Source organism: Melanostigma gelatinosum, assembly GCF_949748355.1.
Source record: "Melanostigma gelatinosum genome assembly, chromosome: 9".
NCBI classification, from domain to species: Eukaryota; Metazoa; Chordata; class Actinopteri; order Perciformes; family Zoarcidae; genus Melanostigma; species Melanostigma gelatinosum.
In genome coordinates, this window is record NC_136642.1 from 358,321 (window position 1) to 377,269 (window position 18,949).

The 18,949-nt window shown below is 45.7% G+C and overlaps 1 protein-coding gene across 4 annotated transcripts in view; it reads left to right on the forward strand.

The window, feature by feature from the left end:
- The first annotated feature begins 351 nt into the window (after nt 1-351).
- col6a4a (collagen, type VI, alpha 4a) overlaps nt 352-18,949 on the forward strand; it is a 55,927-nt gene continuing 37,329 nt past the window's right edge. For 2 of the 4 annotated variants that reach the window (XM_079275805.1, XM_079275807.1), the window contains exons 1-2: nt 352-368; nt 6,007-6,074. The gene's annotated coding sequence lies outside the window, so the exon portion shown is untranslated. The remainder of the gene's footprint in view (nt 369-6,006; nt 6,075-18,949) is intronic. The other 2 variants (XM_079275806.1, XM_079275808.1) reach the window with 1 other exon arrangement.

Sequence of the window (18,949 nt, forward strand, 5' to 3'; positions counted from 1 at the left end):
TACACATTGCGCTCATCGTACATACACACACATGTAATATATACAATACACAAGAGAAATGTAAAAAAAAAGGACATTAAAGACAACCAAGTAGAACAGAGAAACTAAGCATAAACATTTAACATTTAAGTATGTACAGTATAAATATATATCTAAGAAAGAACACTGAAAAGACAAGAAGAAATAAAGTGATCATAAAATCACTGAGAAGTGGAATATCAGAGCTCAGAGGTGGTCAAGCTTTCCTCTCCTCCAGTGTGGGAGGCGACGGCGGCTGGGAGGGGTTTCCTGCAGAGACCAGCCTGAACCTCCCTACATGGCTGCAGGACTGTTGTGTTTGGAGCGCAGAGGACGACAGCAGCAGACCTGTAAGTGTCTTTTTACTTCTGTGCATGAATGGAATGAGAATGATCAGAGTTTGCATGAAGCTTTGTGATTGTTACTTGACTCACCTTCAGACCTGCAGACTGGAGTTGGTTTTCAGTTCAGGATGATCTTCACTTCTTCATCAGCTGATAAAAACTGAGGATTTGTTTTAGTCTAGTCTGTAAAGATTCACTGTGTGAAGTGTCGTCTAATGTTCCATGTAAAGTGTGAGGATGTTTGGATGTGTCCTTTCACGGTACAAGAATGAATGTTCTTACTCATGTATCAGCACTTTTGGTCGAGCTATTGATGCTGCTTTAATCATACAAACTTAGAATATTAATATTCAATTCTGCATATTTTATACATATATTAATGCATATTCTAAAAGTTTATTCAGTTATATACATAGTGTTGTAAAATGGAAATAGTGAAGAGAGAAGTAATGATTCACTAAGAGTTCAGTCCGTTAGTTTATTCAAATGTTTAAAGACATATTGGTTGTGTTCAGAGCTTTTACTCTGAAGGAAGGCATATACTTATACATATATATACATATATATACATATATATACAGTGCCTATAAAAAGTATTCACCCCTCTTGGATGTTTTCCCCTCAGTGCTGTGATTGCAGCCAGAGGTGCATTTACTAAATATTGACCTGAAGGGGCTGAATACTTATGCAATCTTTACTTTACCTTATATATTTTTAATTAATTGACATTATTTAGTAAAAATCAGTTTTCACTTTGATATTAAAGAGGTTTTTTTTGCAAATTCTTGTCAAAAAGCTAAATTATATTGACCATGATTTCATGTATAAATGCAACAAAAGGATGAAACATCCAAGGGGGGCCACTCTACAAAAACCAAAAACACAAGGAGGACTTGAAGCTCCACATTCTTTTCACTACTCTCTAGCAAATAAACTTCAGTACATTCTTAAATGGATCCACCCAGCCAATCAGACAACACATGGTTAGATATAGAACAGACAGTTTGTCAGGACATTCAGATTTCTGACTTACCATTTTTAAGCCAATCTATCAAACGCCATCCTTGTTTCAATATACTAACAACAGCAGAAAACCACAAAATCACTAACATCACTTTTGCACCTTCAAATGTGACTCCCATCTGGAACAATCCTGATTTCTAAGTCACAAGACTCCTCTAAGTCTCCACACATGGTCCGCTAAAGGCATCACTCATCTGAAACACATCTTCAATAATAACACCATGGTTTCATTCCCTCACTTGGTTCAGAAGTACGGCATCAGGAGCAATCAATGTTTGGAATATCTGCAACTCAAATCAAAAAATTAAAAAAGGGTTGTACGGTCGATGACTTTAACGAACCAGCCGACGCTCACATGAAACTTATTCAAACCTAATATCAGACTGTTTAAGACCTTAAAACAATAAGTAAGTCATGAAGCTGAAGCTCTCTGAACACAGACGCTCTAGTTTCTGCATCATATTCCTTTAAAAACCTTCAGATACGTAGAACGTGATCAGGAGCTCCACCAACAATTCTCAACATGTTCACAAGCTTCTGCTCACAGGTCAGAGGTCAGCAGAAGAGAATGCATTCATACATCACACACACACACACACACACACACACACGAATGGAGGATAACGTCAACAAGGCTTAACTGTGAGGAGGTTTACTCTTCATTGTTTCAAAAAATTAAAAAAGGGTTGTACCAACAATTCTCAACATGTTCACAAGCTTCTGCTCACAGGTCAGAGGTCAGCAGAAGAGAATGCATTCATACATCACACACACACACACACACACGAATGGAGGATAACGTCAACAAGGCTTAACTGTGAGGAGGTTTACTCTTCATTGTTTACTTCACTGAGTCCTGTAGGATCAGGTGGTTTGTCTTCTAGTGGTTTGTCTTCTAGTGGTTTGTCTTCTGGTGGTTTGTCTTCTGGTGGTTTGTCTTCTGGTGGTTTGTCTTCTGGTGATTTGTCTGCTGGTGGTTTGTCTTCTGGTGGTTTGTCTTCTGGTGGTTTGTCTTCTGGTGATTTGTCTGCTGGTGGTTTGTCTTCTGGTGATTTGTCTTCTGGTGGTTTGTCTTCTAATGGTTTGTCTTCTGGTGGTTTGTCTTCTGGTGGTTTGTCTTCTGGTGATTTGTCTTCTGGTGGTTTGTCTTCTAGTGGTATGTCTTCTGGTGATTTGTCTTCTGGTGGTTTGTCTTCTAATGGTTTGTCTTCTGGTGGTTTGTCTTCTGGTGGTTTGTCTTCTGGTGGTTTGTCTTCTGGTGATTTGTCTTCTGGTGGTTTGTCTTCTAGTGGTTTGTCTTCTGGTGGTTTGTCTTCTGGTGGTTTCTGAGGACTAGGACTCTACCGAGTGTCTCACAACTTCTGATTCAAATGATGTTTCGACTGTCTGACGTCTTCACACTAAAACCAATAAAAGTATTTGAACTAAATCCGTTTGAATGAAGTGGTTCAATCTTTTCTATCGTTTTTGAAGGTTAAAAAACAACAAACATGAATTGAAGCAGAACCGACCTATATGTGATACTTTAAATATTGATCCAATGAAACCCTCAGAATGTTGTCTGTGAGCGTCATCAGATGTGATGATCTCAGAATGTAAACTGCACAAACCAAATGTTGAGTCTGCTGAGTGTTCAGATGTAAACTGTGGACCAAACACAAACCCACTGATGCTCAATGATGACTGATGGATTTCCTGTTTCTCTGATCTAAGATCAGGAAGTCACTTTGCCTGTGTTTACACTCTGTTGTTTGTGCTGACGGATCAGTACCACAACTTTAAAAAAACACACTGACAATGTTGAAAACTCTACAACGTTATATATGTACATAGATATATACAGATGGAGAGGAAGAGGAGGAGAGAGGCCCAGCAGTCTGGGTCTATAGCAGCATATCTAGGAGTTGGACCAAGGACAACCTGAACCAGCCCTAACTAGAAACCTGAACCAGCCCTAACTAGAAACCTGAACCAGCCCTAACTAGAAACCTGAACCAGCTCTAACTAGAAACCTGAACCAGCCCTAACTAGAAACCTGAACCAGCCCTAACTAGAAACCTGAACCAGCCCTAACTAGAAACCTGAACCAGCTCTAACTATAAACCTGAACCAGCCCTAACTAGAAACATGAACCAGTCCTAACTAGAAACCTGAACCAGCTCTAACTAGAAACCTGAACCAGCCCTAACTAGAAACCTGAACCAGTCCTAACTAGAAACCTGAACCAGTCCTAACTAGAAACCTGAACCAGTCCTAACTAGAAACATGAACCAGTCCTAACTAGAAACCTGAACCAGCCCTAACTAGAAACCTGAACCAGCCCTAACTAGAAACCTGAACCAGCTCTAACTAGAAACCTGAATCAGCCCTAACTATAAACCTGAACCAGTCCTAACTAGAAACCTGAACGTCCTAACTAGAAACCTGAACCAGTCCTAACTAGAAACCTGAACCAGCCCTAACTAGAAACCTGAACCAGCCCTAACTAGAAACCTGAACCAGCTCTAACTAGAAACCTGAACCAGCCCTAACTAGAAACCTGATCCAGTCCTAACTATGAACCTGAACCAGCTCTAACTAGAAACCTGAACCAGCCCTAACTAGAAACCTGAACCAGCCCTAACTAGAAATCTGAACCAGCCCTAACTAGAAACCTGAACCAGCCCTAACTAGAAACCTGAACCAGTCCTAACTAGAAACCTGTACCAGCCCTAACTAGAAACCTGAACCAGTCCTAACTAGAAACCTGAACCAGTCCTAACTAGAAACCTGAACCAGCCCTAACTAGAAACCGGAACCAGTCCTAACTAGAAACCTGAACCAGCCCTAACTAGAAACCTGAACCAGTCCTAACTAGAAACCTGAAACAGTCCTAACTATGAACCTGTGTTCAAGGATTCATCGTTTAACAATCTGATGAATAGGACTTAAACCAGATTTAATGCTATTAATAGTTACAGTAGTATCACAGTAGTATCGCAGTAGTATCGCAGTAGTATTACAGTAGTATCACAGTCATATTACAGTAGTATTACAGTAGTATCACAGTAGTATTGCAGTAGTATCACAGTAGTATCGCAGTAGTATCACAGTAGTATCACAGTAGTATTACAGTAGTATCACAGTCGTATCACAGTAGTATTGCAATAGTATCGCAGTAGTATTACAGTAGTATTACAGTCGTATTACAGTCGTATTACAGTAGTATTACAGTAGTATCACAGTAGTATTACAGTAGTATCACAGTCGTATTACAGTAGTATTACAGTAGTATCACAGTAGTATCGCAGTAGTATCAGTAGTATTACAGTAGTATTGCAGTAGTATCGCAGTAGTATCGCAGTAGTATCGCAGTGGTATCGCAGTAGTATCGCAGTCGTATCGCAGTAGTATTGCAGTAGTATTACAGTAGTATCGCAGTAGTATTGCAGTAGTATCACAGTGGTATTGCAGTGGTATCACAGTGGTATTACAGTAGTATCACAGTAGTATCACAGTAGTATCACAGTAGTATTACAGTAGTATCGCAGTAGTATCGCAGTAGTATCGCAGTAGTATCACAGTAGTATTAAAGTAGTATCGCAGTAGTATCGCAGTAGTATTGCAGTAGTATCACAGTCGTATCACAGTAGTATTACAGTAGTATCACAGTAGTAGTACAGTAGTATCACAGTAGTATCACAGTAGTATTACAGTAGTATCACAGTCGTATTACAGTAGTATTACAGTAGTATCACAGTAGTATTACAGTAGTATCACAGTAGTATTACAGTAGTATCGCAGTAGTATCGCAGTAGTATTACAGTAGTATCGCAGTAGTATTACAGTAGTATTACAGTAGTATCACAGTCGTATTACAGTAGTATTACAGTAGTATCACAGTCGTATTACAGTAGTATTACAGTAGTATCACAGTAGTATTATAGTAGTATCACAGTAGTATCGCAGTAGTATCACAGTAGTATCACAGTAGTAGTACAGTAGTATTACAGTAGTATCACAGTCGTATTACAGTAGTATTACAGTGGTATCACAGTAGTATCGCAGTAGTATTACAGTAGTATCACAGTAGTATTACAGTAGTATCACAGTAGTATCGCAGTAGTATTACAGTAGTATCACAGTAGTAGTACAGTAGTATTACAGTAGTATCACAGTCGTATCACAGTAGTATTACAGTAGTATCGCAGTAGTATCACAGTAGTATCGCAGTAGTATTACAGTAGTATCACAGTCGTATTACAGTAGTATTACAGTAGTATCACAGTCGTATTACAGTAGTATTACAGTAGTATCACAGTCGTATTACAGTAGTATTACAGTAGTATCACAGTCGTATTACAGTAGTATTACAGTAGTATCACAGTCGTATTACAGTAGTATTACAGTAGTATCACAGTCGTATTACAGTAGTATTACAGTAGTATCACAGTCGTATTACAGTAGTATTACAGTAGTATCACAGTAGTATCACAGTAGTATTGCAGTAGTATTACAGTAGTATCACAGTAGTATCACAGTAGTATTGCAGTAGTATTACAGTAGTATCACAGTAGTATTACTGTAGTATTGCAGTAGTATCGTAGCAGTATCAATAATCCATCTCTCTGGTCTCCTTCAGGATCTTCAGACTCTCTGCCCTCCTGTCCTGCCGAAGTGCCTTTGAGCCAGACGCTGAACCCGTTCCAGGTATGACATCATCACTAACACTCACAGCTGAGAGTCAACAAGGTGCCACAGTGGTTTAGTTCCTCATCATCGTCTTCCTCATCCTGTCACATACGTTCACTCTAAATGAGCCATAAAACCAATGAGAGTCACTTTTCTTCTTCTTTGGTGCTTTATTCCTGCAGTCAAGTTCTCTTTGTAGGAGCTCATAGTTGATTCGTGAGTTTGTGGGCGTTAGTTTGCTTCAAGAGATAATTACTAAATCAGCTTCCTGCCTCAAAGATCTGCTGAGGAACTCCCTAATGAGGAACTCCCTAATGAGGAACTTCCTGCAGATATTGTCAGGATATAAGTTTCTCTTTAGCCGCCTATTTTACATCTTTACTCTGAATTGTCTTCAACGTTCCCTTTTCTAGCATTCTCACAAACAAAGCATGAAACAAAGTAGAAACAGAATGAATCAGTTCCAACCTTTAAGATGACAGCAGGTTCAGCCTGACTGAGTCCAGACTAAACAAAGTGGATTCCTTCTTCTCAGCCTGATAAGTGAGAGCCTGCATCTCAACTCTCTCAGTGTTGCTTTTCTGTTTGGAGGCTTTAAGTAAACTCATTGCTCATGTAACTGTTTGTTTTTTATGAATACACTTTATGAAAACAACAATAAATGCCGCTAAAATGCTAATTATGTCTACTACAACTACCACTTCTCCCCGTAAATAAAAAGTTCTTTCCAAATATTTCTCCACTGGTTTTGTGTCCTCGCAGCAGTCTTAATCTGTCGAGGACGCGCCCTTGGCGGACGGGTGTCGCAGCGTCATTTGATGATTGGTAACCGACTGCTAGGTTGTCAGGAGTTTAAGGGATGGACTGCTGGGCCATCCGCGGCCCCACGTGATGCTGTGGCTACTATTGGTCCGATTTCATAGCATGAGGGGAAACGACTTGGCATCTGCTTGCAAGATCCGAGGCTGGTCTACGCAAACGTCGTCCGTCGTGGAAAACCCCCAAAAGACGGCAGAGGGAGCGGCATCGTTGTTGGCCAATTGTGTGGGTCCATCGCTGGAAGCTTTCTTCTTCCTTTCTTTCTCTCTTTCTTCTTCCTTTCTTTCTCTCTTTCTCTCCTTCTTTCTCTTTCTTCTCTACTTTGCTGTCTTTTATCTTCTTCCTCTCTCTTTCTTTCTCTCTCTCTTCCTTTCTCTCTCTTCTCTTTCTTCTCTTCCTTCTTTCCTCTCTTCTTTTTCTCTCTCTCTCTGCGATTCGTTGTTGCTTGCTGCGTTCAGTGGTTGCATTGTTGCGTTCAGTGGTTGCGTTGTTGCGTTCAGTGGTTGCGTTGTTCCGTTCAGTGGTTGCGTTGTTGCGCTTAGAGAGGGGGACAAAGGCAAGAAGACCTGGCAACCCGGTGCCCGGAATCTGCGTAGTGGGAAGAGCATGCGTAGTTGGAAAAGCGGGATAGGGGAGGGGGACAGAGGAGAGGGAACCTGGCAACCCGGTGCCAGGAATCTGCATGGTGGGAAGAGCATGCGTAGTAGGAAAAGCAGGATAGGGGAGGGGGACGGAGGAAAGAAGACCTGGCAACCCGGTGCCTAGGTACGGCAGAAGAAAGGTGGTGTAAGAGAACAGTAAAGGGACAGCTTAGAGGGGGGACAGCTTAGAAAGGGGGACAGAGGCATGAAGACCTGGCAACCCGGTGCCAGGAATCTGCATAGAGGGAAGAGTATGCGTAGTAGGAAAAGCAGGATAGGGGAGGGGGACGGAGGAGAGGGAACCTGGCAACCCGGTGCCAGGAATCTGCATAGGAAAAGCAGGATAGGGGAGGGGGATGGAGGAAAGAAGACCTGGCAACCCGGTGCCTAGGTACGGCAGAAGAAAGGTGGTGTAAGAGAACAGTAAAGGGACAGCTTAGAGGGGGGGGGGCGGTTTAGAAAGGGGGACAGCTTAGAAAGGGGGACAGAAAGAAGACCTGGCAACCCGGGACTTGGGGGGCGGAGTTTCGGGGGGCGTGGTGGCGTCGCGGACGTTGGCGTTACCCAGGTGTGTTGTGGATGTAGGTACGTTTGTGTATTTTTTTTTTTTCTCTGACGTGACTTTGGGAAAGTTTGTGAGGAGTTGGCACAGTTTGCTTTGTTGTGTCGACTCTTCTTTTCCCTTTCTTCTCTCTTTTTCTTCCTGGTGGTGGAGGGGGATGAGAGGTGAGGCGCTGCGACCTGGCAACCAGGAACTTGTGGGTTGGGGGGCGGAGCCTCGGGGTGCGTGGTGGCGTCACGGTTGTTGGCATCGCGCCGGAGTGTTTGCATGTAGGTACGTTGTGTTTGTTTGTTTTTTCCTAACGTGACTTTGGGAAAGTTATGAGGAGTTGGCACGGTTTGCTTGTTGCGTCGATGCTCTTAGCAGGCAGACTGTGGTCGAGTTGGAGATCAGCTGGCGCGTCTTCGATCAGCTGGTGAGTCCTCGATGGGGGACCAGGCTGGAGCGCGGGGGGGGGGGGGCGGCGTCTTCCGGGCAGCCAGAGTCGTCGGAGGCTCGTTCCCGAGCTGGTCTGCAGCGAGCGAAGAAGGAGAGAGCTGGATTTACGTTTCCGTTGTCTACGTCTGGAGGTAGCGGGTCTCCCTCTGCCACCGAGATGTGAGTTAAAGGAGGACGGCCGTGAGTCCGACTCTTCGTATTGTCAGATTCTGGCGGGGGGATGCAGCTGGTCGGCGAGGCGGAGATCGCGGGTTTGGCTGCCCGGACCCTCTCGATGGCGGTTGGCGGCGTCCTCTGCGTGGTGTTCCGGTTGCGAGTACAGAAAACGCGAGCGTGCCGAGGCTTAGAGTGGGGAGGTAGTTATAGGAGTGTGGCCGGAAGTGGGCGAGTGGCTGAGGTGTGGTCCTGCTCCTGGAATTCACCTAAGTTTTATCTCCAATTATTTCATTCGTCAAATGTCCATGTGACATCTGAACGGTGCAAAGCAAAGATATTCAGCTGACTGTGATGTTCAGTAAGGAGCTGGGACCAGAGATGTTTGCTTTTTGTGCTTCATTAATAATGAATCAATGCTCAACTAATACATTGATCAGCTGATCCTTTCTGCGCTTGTTACGTCCCACCCTTTGACCCTTTGGTCCACCACAGAAGACTCCTTTAAAACCAGCAGACCCCTCCAGCTAGCTAGCTAACCCTATAGCATCAACCAGCAGCTGAACAGGAAGTCAGTGGTTGAGTTGTCTCAAAGCCCGCCTCTGGCTTCATTTGATTGGCTGCCTGTTGAAAGTAGACTTTAGACTTTAATGTACGTCTAAAGAAAAGCAGGAGATAAGAAGCTACTGTTGGAGATGAGAAGCTGAGGCGTGTCCCGGTGGACCAGCGGTCATGGTTCGTTCCTGGTTCCTGGTTCGATGCCACACAAGTTAATGTTGCTGAATCATCATCTTTGGTGAAGCTTCAGCTGCTTGAGATTAAAACAGCTTCTCTGGACTCAGGTCCACTCCCACATTCCTGGATATCGTCTCTGTTCACAGATGAATTATTCATACTGTTGAACCCGTCTCTATTTTCTAGTCCGGATCAGGTTCTTGGACTCGTCAGCGGCGGCTGAATGTTTGTCTGATGGAACGTTCTGTTCACATTCCTCACTGAGCTGTCGTGGCTGTTTTCCATCAGCGGCTGTCCAAACATGGTCTCCATACGTTGAAAAAATGAATTCCTCCGTTTAGATTATCCAGAGCACAAACATCTGCCTTTCAAACAGAGCAATCAGCTCCCCGGCAGCAAGGGGCCACGTCCAGGGGCCCACGGAGCCGAGGTGTCCTTGGACCTTCCAGCTTCACCTTCTCCAAACATTAAGGCCGACATGTTTGTGTTCTCCACAAGCGATGAGATGGAGAGGTTCTGCTCTCTGACGGACCTCCGTGGTGCTGCTCTCGGATCGGTTTCAATCTTCAGAGAATCATCTCATCTGTTATCAGAGGAATACAACGTGCAGCATGTTTATATTTCATGTTCATCTAGAAGCTGCTTTTCTTTCTTTGTTGTCGATTCATCTGCTGATCGTTTTCTCAACGGTTCTTAAAACTGACCGACAGTTGAAGCTAAGTTAATCATCACATGAACTATTGAACTTTATGTCTTTTGTGTTTGAAAAAGATATTTACAGAAATTGAAGCTTCTTACTGACAACATGTTTAAAGTTCTCTCTTTAAACATTGTTCCTCTACATTACGTTCAACGATCAAATATTACAGCAAACATGTGACCGGTAGAGATGAGCATGTGTACGGAGGCGTTTCTAAAATATCATTGATTTCACCTGATCTCCTTCTCATTCACAACTCGTTAGATAGCGACTCTCTGTCTGAACCCTCAAACATAATTCAGACAAACAGGACTTTGAACCAGGAGACCAACGTTCGAGTTATCGTGAAGTTACGTGTTCTCGTACTGATGTTACGTTGTTTATGTTTTACTTCGTTTACAGACTGATTCTGAGTCCAACCAAGATGCTTCTCCTAAACTCAAGCTTTTAGAGACGTGCTGCTAATGACGATAATAATGAGTAAAAACTGGAGCTGCTAAACCCTTAAAGGATCAAACCGTCCCCCAGAAGCTCAGCTGAGACGCTCCTCATTCAGCTCATTGCTGTCCCTCAGTAAATATTATTTTCATCGCTGATTCATCTGATTATTATCTTGATTAACTGATGAAGTAAAGTAAGTTGTGGGGAACAAAACACCAGGAGCTAACGGTTAGCTCGCTAGCAGTCTCCACTCGGCCGTTGTGTAGTCACTGTCACCGAGCTCCTGGCCTTTAAGTCTGTGATGACTGCATGAGTCAATGTGGATGTGGAGACTGTGTGTGTTCGCCTGCCGGATCATCTGTAATACAGTCAGCAGTGCAGATCCTGATCCTGATACTGGCCTCCAGAGAGCTGTGACTGAGTCAGTCCTGTCCGCCTGGTTTCGGCTCTAGTCGGTTCCTCTCAATCAGCCTGCTGGAGCAGCGCTCTGCACTGATTACCTTCACATGCTTCACATTAGACTCAGCCTTCTGGCAGCTAATCAAACAGGCATGAAACATGTTTGTGGGGGCAGGGTGTGGCCGTGCACACATGTTGATACATGCACACACACGTGCACACACACACACACACACATGCATGCATCACTGATGGAGGCATGCTCTGACTTAACAACCTCACATAAAACAAGGCGTACACATTCAGCAGAGCGTTCACACTGGAGGAGAGAGAGCAGCTTCATTTCACACTTTATCCGAAGCACCTTGGTAAAGAATCACAGCTCAGATTCACCTGGAGTTCTGTTGGTAGTAAACCAGCAGGCACCTGAAACTGGAAACATCCAACTCCAACTCTCCTTTCATTTCCTTTGAGAACGGCCAGAGGGGGATTCCATTAGAGTGATGGTACACCATGTGTAACATAATAACATACAGTTTGGTGGAAATGCAGTTGTTTGTTGGCAGGAGAGAGAGGAAAGGAGTATACGAGTTTCAGGAAAGTAGAAAAAGAAAAAGATATATTCAAGAGAAACATTCAAGAGTGGAAATGTTGTGTCACAGTTCAGTTCTAAACGACAACGTTACGAACGACCACGTTACGAACGACCACGTTACGAACGACAATGCTACGAACGTCAATGCTACGAACGACAATGCTACGAACGACAACGTTACGAATGACAACGTTACGAACGACAACGTTACGAACGACAACGTTACGAACGACAATGCTACGAACGACAACGTTACGAACGACAACGTTACGAACGACAACGCTACGAACGACACCGTTACGAACGACAACGTTACGAACGACCACGTTACGAACGACAACGTTACGAACGACCACGTTGCGAACGACCACGTTGCGAACGACCACGTTATGAACGACCACGCTCTCAACGACCACGTTATGAACGACCACGCTCTCAATGACCATGTTATGAATGACCACGTTATGAATGACCACGTTATGAATGACCACGCTCTCAATGACCATGTTATGAACGACCACGTTATGAACGACAACGTTACGAACGACCACGCTCTCAACGACCACGTTATGAACGACCACGTTATGAACGACCACGTTATGAACGACAACGTTACGAACGACCACGCTCTCAACGACCACGTTATGAACGACCACGCTCTCAACGACCACGTTATGAATGACCACACTCTCAACGACCACGTTATGAACGACCACGTTACGAACGACCACGCTCTCAACGACCACATTATGAACGACCACGTTATGAACGACAACGTTACGAACGACCACGCTCTCAACGACCACGTTACGAACGACCACGCTCTCAACGACCACGTTATGAACGACCACGTTACGAACGACCACGCTCTCAACGACCACGTTATGAACGACCACGTTATGAACGACAACGTTATGAACGACCACGCTCTCAACGACCACGTTATGAACGACCACGCTCTCAATGACCATGTTATGAATGACCATGTTATGAATGACCACGTTATGAATGACCACGTTATGAATGACCACGCTCTCAATGACCATGTTATGAACGACCACGTTATGAACGACAACGTTACGAACGACCACGCTCTCAACGACCACGTTATGAACGACCACGTTATGAACGACCACGTTATGAACGACAACGTTACGAACGACCACGCTCTCAACGACCACGTTATGAACGACCACGCTCTCAACGACCACGTTATGAATGACCACACTCTCAACGACCACGTTATGAACGACCACGTTACGAACGACCACGCTCTCAACGACCACGTTATGAACGACCACGTTATGAACGACAACGTTACGAACGACCACGCTCTCAACGACCACGTTACGAACGACCACGCTCTCAACGACCACGTTATGAATGACCACGCTCTCAATGACCACGTTATGAACGACCACGCTCTCAATGACCACGTTATGAACGACCACGCTCTCAATGACCACGTTATGAACGACCACGCTCTCAACGACCACGTTATGAATGACCACGTTATGAACGACAACGTTACGAACGACCACGCTCTCAACGACCACGTTACGAACGACCACGCTCTCAACGACCACGTTATGAATGACCACGTTATGAACGACAACGTTACGAACGACCACGCTCTCAACGACCACGTTACGAATGACCACGCTCTCAACGACCACGTTATGAACGACCACGCTCTCAATGACCACGTTATGAATGACCATGTTATGAACGACAACGTTACGAACGACCACGCTCTCAACGACCACGTTACGAACGACCAAGCTCTCAACGACCACGTTATGAATGACAACGTTATGAACGACCACGTTATGAATGACAACGTTATGAACGACAACGTTACGAACGACCACGTTACGAACGACCACGTTACGAACGACAACACTCTCAACGACCACGTTATGAACGACAACGTTACAAACGACCACGTTACGAACGACCACGCTCTCAACGACCACGTTACGAACGACCACGCTCTCAACGACCACGTTATGAATGACAACGTTACGAACGACCACGTTACGAACGACAACGCTCTCAACGACCACGTTATGAACGACAACGTTACGAACGACCACGTTACGAACGACCACGTTACGAACGACAACGCTCTCAACGACCACGTTATGAACGACAACGTTACGAACGACCACATTATGAACGACCACGCTCTCAACGACCACGTTACGAACGACCACGCTCTCAACGACCACGTTATTAATGACAACGTTATGAACGACCACGTTATGAATGACAACGTTACGAACGACCACGTTACGAACGACAACGCTCTCAACGACCACGTTATGAACGACAACGTTACGAACGACCACGTTACGAACGACAACGCTCTCAACGACCACGTTATGAACGACAACGTTACGAACGACCACGTTACGAACGACAACGCTCTCAACGACCACGTTATGAACGACAACGTTACAAACGACCACGTTATGAACGACCACGTTATGAATGACAACGTTACGAACGACCACGTTACGAACGACAACGCTCTCAACGACCACGTTATGAACGACAACGTTACGAACGACCACGTTACGAACGACAACGCTCTCAACGACCACGTTATGAACGACAACGTTACAAACGACCACGTTACGAACGACCACGTTACGAACGACAACGCTCTCAACGACCACGTTATGAACGACAACGTTACGAACGACCACGTTACGAACGACAACGCTCTCAACGACCACGTTATGAACGACAACGTTACGAACGACCACGTTACGAACGACAACGCTCTCAACGACCACGTTATGAACGACAACGTTACAAACGACCACGTTATGAACGACCACGTTATGAATGACAACGTTACGAACGACCACGTTACGAACGACAACGCTCTCAACGACCACGTTATGAACGACAACGTTACGAACGACCACGTTACGAACGACAACGCTCTCAACGACCACGTTATGAACGACAACGTTACAAACGACCACGTTACGAACGACCACGTTACGAACGACAACGCTCTCAACAGCCACGTTATGAACGACCACGCTCTCAACGACCACGTTATGAATGACCACGCTCTCAACGACCACGTTATGAACGACAACGCTCTCAACAGCCACGTTATGAACGACCACGCTCTCAACGACCACGTTATGAATGACCACGCTCTCAACGACCACATTACGAACGACCATGTTACGAACGACCACGTTATGAACGACAACGTTACGAACGACCACGCTCTCAACGACCATGTTACGAACGACCTAGCGCTCAACGACCACGTTATGAATGACAACGTTATGAACGACCACGTTATGAATGACAACGTTACGAATGACAACGTTACGAACGACAACGTTACGAACGACAACGTTACGAACGACAACGTTACGAACGACCACGTTACGAACGACAACGCTCTCAACGACCACGTTATGAACAACAACGTTACAAATGACCACGTTATGAACGACCACGTTACGAACGACCACGTTACGAACGACCACGCTCTCAACGACCACGTTATGAACGACAACGCTCTAAACGACCACGTTATGAACGACCACGTTACCAACGACCACGCTCTCAACGAACACGTTATGAACGACAACGCTCTAAACGACCATGTTACGAACGACCACGTTACGAACGACCACGCTCTCAACGACCACGTTACGAACGGCATCGTTACGAAGGACCACGTTACGAATGACAACGCTCTCAACGACCACGTTACGAACGACCACGTTACGAACGACCGCGTTCCGAACGACCGCGTTCCGAACGACCGCGTTACGAACGACCACGTTATGAACGACCACGCTCTCAACGACCACGTTGTGAACGACCACGTTACCAACGACCACGCTCTAAACGACCACGTTATGAACGGCAACGCACTAAACGACCACGTTATGAATGACAACGTTATGAACGACCACGTTAAGAACGACCACGTTATGAACAACGTTACAAACAACAACGCTCTAAACGACCACGTTATGAATGACCATGTTATGAACGACGTTACAAACGACAACGCTCTAAACGACCACGTTACAAACGACCACGTTACGAACGACCACGTTACGAATGACAACGCTCTAAATGACCACGTTACAAACGACCACGTTACGAACGATCACGTTACGAACGACCACGTTACGAACGACCACGCTCTCATCGACCACGTTATGAATGACAACGTTACCAACGACCACGTTATGAACGACCACGTTACCAACGACAATGCTCTCAACGACCACGTTACGAACGACAACGCTCTCAACGACCACGTTATGAACGACAACGCTCTCAATGACCACGTTATGAATGACCACACTCAACGATCACGTTATGAATGACCATGTTATGAACGACAACGTTACGAACGACCACGCTCTCAACGACCACGTTACGAACGACCACGTTACCAACGACCACGTTACCAACGACCACGTTACCAACGACCACGTTACGAACGACCACGCTCTAAACGACCACGTTACAAACGACAATGCGCTCAACGACAACGTCACAAACGACAACGCTCTAAACGACAACGTCACAAACGACAACGCTCTAAACGACCACGTTACAAACGACAAGGCTCTAAACGACCACGTTACCAACGACAAGGCTCTAAACGACCACGTTACCAACGACAATGCTCTAAACGACCACGTTACCAACGACAATGCTCTCAACGACCATGTTATGAACGACGTTACAAACAACAACGCTCTAAACGACCACGTTATGAACGACCACGTTATGAACGACCACGTTATGAACGACCACGTTATGAACGACAATGTTACGAACGACAACACTCTAAACGACCACGTTACAAACGACAACGCTCTCAACGACCACGTTACCAACGACAATGCTCTAAACCAGTGATTCTCAACTGGTGGGTCCCGTTTTCAGTGGGTCGCTTGCATTTGCCTGACAAACAAAAAAAATTAAAAAGTGATTTTATTTTGAAGGGCATTTTTTATGCAGCGGAATTATTCCAGCATTTACGGCACTTGTTCAGCGGTGCAGGAAAAACACGACCAATGCATTGTGAATCACATCACGTGATGAAGCTCAGCCAATCAAATATGAGTAGTCTGACAAGTTTCCTGACTCAGTGAGATGTTCACACACCGTGACGCACGGGGAGAGACGAGGATACAGAGACAGAGCAGGACTGTTTATTGAGGTGTGAGTCGTGAAAGTCAAATCATAGGACGATCTCCAAAAGAGAGAAATGGCCAGAGAGACCAGTCATTAGACTCTGAAGAATTCACCTATATGAGTCTGTCCAGTCAAACACAAATTTCTCTTTTTAGAAGATGAGAAAAATATAATATTTATAAGGCTTTTTCACTTCACCCTGAATGAACTAAATTTAAAGCTGCAGGGCAATTCAGTGAACCATATTTTGCTAAAATGAATTTCGTTAAGTAATTCATTTTTTAATCCAGCTGTTATTTTACTTGAAATGAGAAGAACATTTATTTATGTATTTCTATGTATTATTTATAATCCATCCAGTTACATTTGAAAAATGATTTGTACTTTCTTTATTTGATTTGACAGTTGTTTACAACACAGAGACGTTACTACTGCTAGACTTCTTGAATATAGATATACCCAAATTAATTGGAGATAAAACTTAGCTGAATTTCAGGAGCAGGACCACACTTCAGCCACTCGCCCACTTCCGGCCACACTCCTATAACTACCTCCCCACTCTAAGCCTCGGCACACTCGCGTTTTCTGCACTCGCAACCGGAACTCCACGCAGAGGACGCCGCCAACCGCAGCGAGAGGGTCCGGGCAGCCAAACCTGCGATCTCCACCTCGCCGACCAGCTGCATCCACCCGCCAGCATCTGACAACACGAAGAGTTGGACTCACGGCCGTCCTCCTTTAACTCGCATCTCGGTGGCAGAGGGAGACCCGCTACCTCCAGACGTAGACAACGGAAACGTAAATCCAGCTCTCTCCTTCTTCGCTCGCTCCAGACCAGCTCGGGAACGAGCCTCCGACGACTCTGGCTGCCCGGCACACAGCGCCTAAGACGCCGCCCCCCCTCCACACTCCAGCCTGGTCCCCCATCGAAGACGCACCAGCTGATATCTCCAACTGGACCACAGTCCGCCTGCTAAGAGCATCGAAGCAACAAAGCAAACCGTGCCAACTCCTCACAACTTTCCCAAAGTCACGTTAGGAAAAAAAGAAAAAAGAAAAAAACACAACGTACCTACATTCAAACACACTGGCGTAACGGCAACGACCGTGACGCCACCACGCACCCCGAAGGTCCGCCCCCCAACCCACAAAGTTCCGGGTTGCCAGGTCGCAGCGCCTCATCTCTCATCCCCCTCCACCACCTCAGGCAAACTCAACTCTCCAAAGCAGCAAGAGACGCCGACTCTATCTTCCTCCCTTCCATTTCCACAGCATTCCATCCCACCTTTTGGCCGGCTTCACCTGTCTGTCCCTTCACCATTCCCTTACACCACCCTTCTTCTGCCTATACCCAGGCACTGAGTTGCCAGGTCTTCTTTCCTCTGTCTGTTGAGAATGAAACTCGAGTGAGGAGAAAACTCAGGTGAACAGACTGATGTCGAGGCATATAGCTCAATTCAAGCAATAAGGTTTATTTGTAACAGAAGTATTATGTCCAGCAGTTAAACGTGCACGGACCTAGAAGAATGAAAACAAAAAGGCGCTTCGACAGAGCGCGCAAGCGGGGTATAGGTTCCTCCTTCTGGAAGCCTATTGGTTACAGCAAAGTTGCAGGCGGAGCTGTGTTTAGCTGTCAGCAGCCTGGATGGAGCTCTGAGCATCTCCGCCCACACTGGCTCACGTCCTGGGACCGCCTTCTCTGCGTCATCAGTGCGTGTGCATGTTGATGTAACAGCATATTGTTCTGTTCGGCCGACGAGATAAGATAGGCGCTAGATATGCTATGGCCTAGAAAGAGAGGAAATGCGATGCAGCAACGCAGTGGAACGGACCGCAGCAAGCAACGACGCAGCAATGCAGCAAGCAACAACGGACCACAGCAACGGAACGACGCAGCGACGCAGCCACGCAACGCAACGTATCGCAGCAACGTAACGCAGCAAGCAACGGGACGCAGCAAGCACGGAAAGCAAAGCAACAACGGAACGCAGGACGCCAGCGCCCCCCGTCCACCTATTTCCAGCAACCACAGCAACTCGCCATAGCCGGGACACCGGGGCACCGGGATGCCAGTGCCCCCACCCCGCCCACTTCCAGCGATGGACCCACACAATTGGCCAACAACGATGCCGCTCCCTCTGCCGTCTTTTGGGGGTTTTCCACGACGGACGACGTTTGCGTAGACCAGCCTCGGATCTTGCAAGCAGATGC